Source organism: Bemisia tabaci, chromosome 10 (assembly GCF_918797505.1).
Source record: "Bemisia tabaci chromosome 10, PGI_BMITA_v3".
Lineage (NCBI taxonomy): Eukaryota > Metazoa > Arthropoda > Insecta > Hemiptera > Aleyrodidae > Bemisia > Bemisia tabaci.
In genome coordinates this window covers 20128610-20136412 of record NC_092802.1, presented here as the reverse complement: position 1 = coordinate 20136412, position 7803 = coordinate 20128610, and positions in this window count along the sequence as shown.

Genomic DNA, 7803 nt, shown 5'->3' with positions numbered 1-7803 from the left:
ATAAGGGAACAATGGAGGCATGCCAGGTGAAAAATCCTAAAAACACTCTCCATTATATTTCACCTTTAAATGTCCAAAGAAGGCGTTTCCTAGAGAAAACAAACACTGCAACATTTTGTTACTGGGCGTGGTTTGTGACACAGCAGGATACCACCTTGCAAAGAATTACCTATTGGGTGCGAGTAGGACCAAATTTCCGTGGTGCATAAATCTGAGCTGGAAAGGGCGTTGCCATTATTTACATTTTAATCTTTGTTTATTTTCTTCGGAGTTGAGCGATTGACTGATACTAGTTCTGTAGAAAGCGCAAATGTTGAACTCAGGACTATTCTCATTGATACAATTCAATTATTAACTTATTATTTTTAAGAAAACAATGGCATTGCCAATTCACTTGTAATTTCTCAGCCTCACGGAAATAATGTCACAAAAGTGACGAAAAACCATGAGAAATGTTTGGCAAGGCAATAATCTAATATTATAAGCTCCGAGACCTCCTAAATTTGCATATGTGATAACGCTTAGTTCCAGTGTTCTACCGAGCCGATTTTCATGATTTTTGCGACTATCGACAGACAATTGGACATATTAATATCAAACGGAACTATGTGCATTTTGACGTGAGCCCTGTTATGCACATTTCCTTATGAGTCTCAGGGCTCATGTCTTAATGCACATAGTTCCGTTTGATAGAAATACGTCCAATTGTCCCTAGATGAGCCCGCTACATTCAGACTTTGAAAATATGACCCAGGTTTTTTTATATTACGTGGTAAAGTTGCGAATTCTCCCATTTAAACAATGTAAATGTTTATTTTTTGTCACAAATTGTTTGAGCGTTCCATTGAGCCGATTTACATGATTTCTGCGTTTATCGATAAGTGATATTCCCTGGATGAGCCCGTTGTGATCAAAATTTGAAAATAGGACCCAGGTTTTTTCATATAGGAGTAGTGAGAGCTTAGGGAGGGGGGTAAAATTTGAAATTTTCGCCAACAAAAATTGTGGGAATTTCAAATTTAGGGGATAAATTGTGGGAATTTCAAATTTAGGGGATAAATTGAACTAAGCGGGAAATGTTGAATCTTGGTCTGTTAGTAGGATAAGGGAATCAAAGGTATGCTCCTTTGCTACAGACTATCCAAAAGCGATGAAACGCTCCGTTCCATATTCCGATCGTCCCGTTTCGTTTCAGTCTTCACGTGAAGTTTGAAATAAATGCCGATTTTTTCATTCGATTCTTATAGTTTCAATCGCTCCTAGCCAGAGGGAGATTGGATGAATGAGAGTTGAGTTTTTGGAAATCTTTTAATTTTTTCGGTTGTTCTTTTGTCGACGCATGCCTAAAAGAGCGCGAAGCGCCCTCTGGCTGGGGGTTGGGCCGCGGATCGGCCAGGAGGCGTAACCCCTTAGTAATTAATAACGCGTAGTTTATGGGGAAAGGCAATTGACTTTAACGTGAAAGTGCAAATCTAGATTTCCTTACAATATCCTTTTAATAATGAGACAAGAAAAGAAAAAAGATTCGACAGGCCTCTAAATGAGCCCGCTTCATTCAGATTTTGGGAAAATGTTCCATATTTTTACAGAAGCAAAACATCCATCAAAAATGCAATACCATGAAAAAGGAAGATGGAACGGTATAATCTAATTTCCAATACGCTCCTTGTGATATTTGTAGTATAGCTTCGCCATTGTGACAGAAATATGACAGTTCCTTATGGACTTTTTTTAGGGGGGGGGGGGATCCCAATATCATTGACCCGGACAATGGAAGACACTGAGGATTACGATTTCCTATAAATTCACGCCTTAAAGCCCAGTTCATTTTTGCGACTTTTAAATTTGCGGAAATTGTGTGCTTCTGATTTAAAATTCGGACTCTGCTGAAAATTTTTATTAAATTTGGTGCAAATTTCGCGCTGTTATCTCAACATAACACTTTTTTATGCACGTTGAATGTCTTAATCTCTTGTCTCATGTAATCTTAACGCAATGCTTCAGGTGTCATGTTGAGATATCAGCACGGAATTTGGACCTAACTGCATAAGAATGTTGAATAGAATGCGAATCTTCCATTCAATGTTAGCTTATGTAAAAGTTGCAAAAATGTACTGAGTTTAAGACATATCGACGGTGTAAGTCGGCAATCACATAACTCGGTTTGCGACGTCGCAAACTTCCTGTCACATTTTATTTTTTAAAGGGCAAACTACTCAACGGCAATTCTTTAAAATTGCCGTGATTTTTCTTCTCCGTGCGAAGAACTGCAAAAACTTCAAGGAATGATATCAATTTGTTCTCCTTTAAAAAAGTAACATAGAGGTGGATATTTCCAGACACCGCAACCAAGTTATGTGATTGCCGACGTACACCGTCGATATGTGAGCTCATAGAGAATCGTGAGTATCAGGTGTCTTTCATTGTTTGCGTCAATGCGGTCATGATAGGTATATTTTTTGTCGGAGGGATCAGGCTCCGGGTTGGGGTGCAGTGTGGCTATTGTGGACGTGGCGTTTGCGGATTCTAAGAATCCGGTAGCGTCTGCGGATTCGCATGTTTTGATGGTGGCGATTGCGGAGGAGTGGCGCAGGCGCAGGGCCGTGGAGTTTGCGGATCAGAGAATTTTGGCGGTGGCGACTGCGGACGGAGGGGTAGACACTTGCATATGCTGCACCCCTCTCCCCCCCCCCCTCCGGTGTCGAAGTGTCTGGATTAATGCAGCAAAATCAAGAGGCAGCTGTAAGGGCAACGGCGCGGCTAGGTGCTATGTGGCAGGTAGCAAGTGTGGTAGGGAGGAGGAAGGGGCTGTAGCGGAAAAGTCACACACACCCCCGCGGCGGCGCGGTGCCACCTCGTGCGGCACGCACGGCGCCTAAAGAAATTATGTCATCAAATCAGCCAAACAGGACTGCTAGGCGTCATGCGGGGTGGCAGGGCAGGGGAGAACAGATGAGAGCGAGATCAGCCGCGCAGCGAAGGAGAAATGGTGATAGTGGGGCCGATAAGCGTAACAATCGTGCACTTCTGGAAGAAAGCATGAAAATTTCAGGGATTCATCTCTACCCTATAGACATTCGATTCAAACATAGACCCCAAGAATCTGAGTCCCCTGGGGGGAGGGGGGGCAGGGGGGCCCCCAAATTTTGAATTTTGAATAACTACGGAACGGCTAATGTTAGCGTAATTTTTTTACAACAGAACGATGGGAAATTTTATTAGGAACAAAACTGATTCTTATGAATTTTTCCGTGGGATCGATATTTTAGGCGTGAAACGGGAAAAACCATCGGGGGACGGGGAGCCGGCCGTTCTGAGGCAGATCCGCGCGCTGCGCTGCCTGCCCGTGACGCGCGCGGCGGCGCGGTACGGTGCGGTGTTACTGACGAAACAACCGCTTGTCTTTGTTTAATCTCAACGATGCGCAGTTTTAAAAATATTATGAATATATCTTACTACCTATGAAGCCTTATAAAAGGCTTAACTTTTGCAGGTAATATATGTACATACATATGTATACAAGCGAGCGGACGGCAACGGAAGGAGAAGGGGTTAGGTGCTGGAGTTCTGGATTGTTTTGTTGTATGGATTTGTCAAGTTCAAGTATTAAAGCATCCAAGATAACTGTATCAGTCATCAGTTGAACGGAATAAAATCTGACGTACAGTTGTCTCGGGAAGGGGGGGGGGGCTAAAAGTCACACATCTTATTTGTATACCACGATGACCTGAAAAATGATTTTAAAGTGTTTGTACCAGGATGGTATCTAAATATGCTTACCAACCCTAAAGTTCCCGGGAGACGGCTTCTAGCCAGACTTTCAAGATAGGGTACCTAATTTTGTAAAAAAAATGAGTAAAAAACAAGCATGCTTATTCTCTTCTCATGATGGAACATTTTGGTACATCATTGCTACGTATAGGCATTTTTTTAAGAGGACCAAAACCACATTCAAAACTTGCTCCAAGAAACGCCAAAAGAACCTTGAGAAAGCTTGATATGGATAAAAGACCCCCCCAAAAACCTTTGTTAGACTGCTACTTGTATAAGGAATATTATTAAGTAATAATTAGCCGCCAATATCCGCTAATCTGCGAAAACGGTCCGTTTGAGTGATATGAAGTCGCGCCTACTGGGAAAATATCCTGCTCTTATGTCATCAATAAAATCTCGCATCACACGATTTCCCTCAATCTCGGTAATTTTGCAACTGATTACCGATTACTGATTTTGACTGATTTGTTGATATTTTGACAAGAAATTAACCCTCTGATAATCTCTGAAGCTAATTTGATCAGTGTTATACTGTGCGATAAAGTTTAATGTGTGCGTTTTGTGCATTACATATTTCGTAAGTCCCGTTTCTTGAAAATTGTCTCCGACATACCTAGAACTCTTCCACGAGCTCTATACAAATAAAAAATTGGTACGAGATTTGCGGGTTAAAAAAGAAGAAATGCAATGAATTTCTTCCTGAGCTACTGGTCCTTCTCAGAGGTTCTTCAAAGGATCAGAACCTGCATATGATAAATAAATTTCCTCCTATATTAATATTTTTTTCAATACAAATGTTACCAACTCCACTCCAAACTCCATAGAACAAAATGAAAGATAATATACATGAATTTTTTTTACTGCTCATTCCATTTTTTATGTCTTGTGGTTAGTATACCAATAATAATCTTCAAGTGTGACTCGATAAAAAGAAGCGATAGTATTCAGATATCTTCTTTTTTATTATTCATTTGATATATCGTTCTATTTTGTGAAATATGTATATTTGTTGAATATCTGAAAGAGTGGGAAGTTCATGAAAATGAATACGTCCGTTGACTGGCTGGAGTAAAAAAGAGAAGAAAAGAACACTGTCGGAATGTTCCGTGTGTATCAGTACCTATGCAATTGCGAGAAACCAATTAACATGAACGAAAAACGATATTAGAGGAAAATGAAGGAAATCTGGGCACCTTAGTGGCAAGGGACTGTGAAGCCACCCCCCCCCCCCCTCCTCACTCCTCAAGTAATGTCTTTGCGTCAAGTATTGCAGAATTCTTGCTTATGTAAGCAGCTCATGGTCCCATTCGCCGAAAGTAACATGAAAAATAAGCTAGAAATAAGTTATCAAGGATCCCATTTCCAGTAATCATGAATAAGTGGGTCAAAATCTATTAAAATCTTTATCTACTTAAATCTTATTTCGCTTTAATATCTTAAAAAATGTAATCCTTTACAAAAATTACGTGAGGAAAAGGTAATTTACTCTGTACTGAGGTCGGAAAAGCTCTGTATTCATGGAAAACAAGACACGTGATGCGCGATGACCGACCCCTCCTATTGACTCGGCGCTCTCACATTGGAGTGTTTCGCCTTTTGCTTGCTTTTATTTATTACTAATATATAAAGTAAGGCTTTTATTACTACGGAAAAGTATTTAGGCAGTACGGTAAATTTATAATATTTTTAAAACTGCGCATCGTTGAGATTAAACAAAGACAAGCGGTTGTTTCGTCGGTAACACCGTACCGCGCCGCGCCGCCGCGCGCGTCACGGGCAGGCAGCGCAGCGCGCGGATCTGCCTCAGAACGGCCGGCTCCCCGTCCCCCGATGGTTTTTCCCGTTTCACGCCTAAAATATCGATCCCACGGAAAAATTCATAAGAATCAGTTTTGTTCCTAATAAAATTTCCCATCGTTCTGTTGTAAAAAAATTACGCTAACATTAGCCGTTCCGTAGTTATTCAAAATTCAAAATTTGGGGGCCCCCCTGCCCCCCCTCCCCCCAGGGGACTCAGATTCTTGGGGTCTATGTCTGAATCGAATGTCTATAGGGTGGAGATGAATCCCTGAAATTTTCATGCTTTCTTCCAGAAGTGCACGATTGTTATGATATTTTCCACTTATCGGCCCCACTATGAGAGAAAGAATAGCCGTCGAACTGCACCGACTCTCGGAAGTGGGGTATTCGAACTGTTGTCCGAGCCGAAACAATCGGTGCCTGAGTCCGCTATTCTCGATGGAGTATCGTGATTTTTGTAAGACATGTGCACGGAGAAAAAAAACTCGTGCGTGGGACCCGAAGTTTAGGTCATATGGATCTCTGAAGTTTTCAGATTGAGCATCTGAACACTGAAGGTCTAGCTGTCGAGGTTCGGATCACACATCTGAAACTTCAGTTCTTAGATCTGAAGTACTTCAGATGTGAGAACCGAAGTTTTTCGGATGTGAGAACCGAAGTTGTTCGGATGTGAAAACCGAAGTGCTTAAGATGTAAGAACTGAAGTTTCAGATGTGTGATCGAAACCTCAGCAGCTGGACCTAAAGTGTTCAGATGCTCAATTCGAAAACTTCAGAGATCCATGTGACCTAAACTTCGGGTCCCACGCACGAAGTTTTTTGCTCCGTGTGGCACGTCCGCCCGCGCGGGCCGTTTGATGAATAAGCCATAAAGTGAAGATACTCATTACGGCGTGCATATTTTCCGATACTAATTTTCATTCAAGGTTAACATATCGTAGCTGCATAATCCTGAGGATATTTTCTCTGTAGTACACTGAAAAAAAGTTCTGTTGTCACAAACCAGAATTTCTGGTTGTATTTCGCAACCACATTTTCCGGTTGATTCAACCAGAATTACATTTGACTCAACCAGACGTCTGGTTGACTCTACCAAATTCTGGTTGAGTCAACTGTAATTCTGGTTAAATCAACCGGAAAATCTGGTTGTGAAATACAACCAGAAATTCTGGTTTGTGACAACATAACTTTTTTTCAGTGTAACGTTCAGAAATTTGAAAAAAAAATCCTGACTTCACACATTAATGGGGAGTGACAAAAACTGGCATGTTTTGAGATAAGCAACCGTGACGCCATCTCTTAGAAATTATTTTGAGAGCTTTGTGGGTGGTTCCACTTGAATGTTTTTCCTCTGTTAAATGAGGAGCCTAACGGAAGAGCTAAGGGATATTGTCGGATGATTAGAGACACATAGACATAGGGAATTAAATAGCCGTAGCAGCGGAACGATTGTAAAGACAGGGGAGCTCCGTTCCCATGCCTAAAGTGTGTCCACGCGGTTTACTTATATTGGCACTGGGCGGCTTTCGAAAGGGGTTCTCACACGATCAATATGAGCTATTAAAATGGAGCAACTTGCTCATCAATATAGAGCAGCGCCGCTCTGTATTGATGACTCGAAGAGCTGTGATTGGTCGTACAAGCTGCGCGCGCATTCATGATCTCGCCATATTGATAGCTCATAATGATCGTGTGAGAAGGGCAACACGGTTTTATCAGTTTTTAGTGAACACAATTCAGTTTTTATTTTCCTAAAATCTTGGAGTTGACGATATCTGAACCATAAAACCTCCCTAACTGAAAGCTCAGTCTTTCAAATTTCTAACGAGCGCGAGATCAGCCGGAGGAAACGTCTGGTTTCCGACATGCGACATGCGTTGGTCAAAGTCGTTTATGCCGCAATCACACGCTGAATATGATTGCGGCATGTGATTCCGGCATTACATGCAATCGGGAACCGCTGATAGAGCTATACGGCGTTCCGTAATTCATGTAGTAGAGCTCTCGCTTATCCATTTATTACAACAAAAAAAACAACAGTTTTTTCTTTCGGCTGCCGGTTTGCGATGTTGTCATTATTTAAAGAGAAATCTTTCAAAAATTCATAAACTGGCGTATTCAAACCAATTAAATGAATTTTTTAAGAATAATTTTAATCTTAATTAGAGCTTTCAGAAGAAACAATAAATTTTGAGGAGGAAAAAAAAATACTAACAATGGAATAATCAAA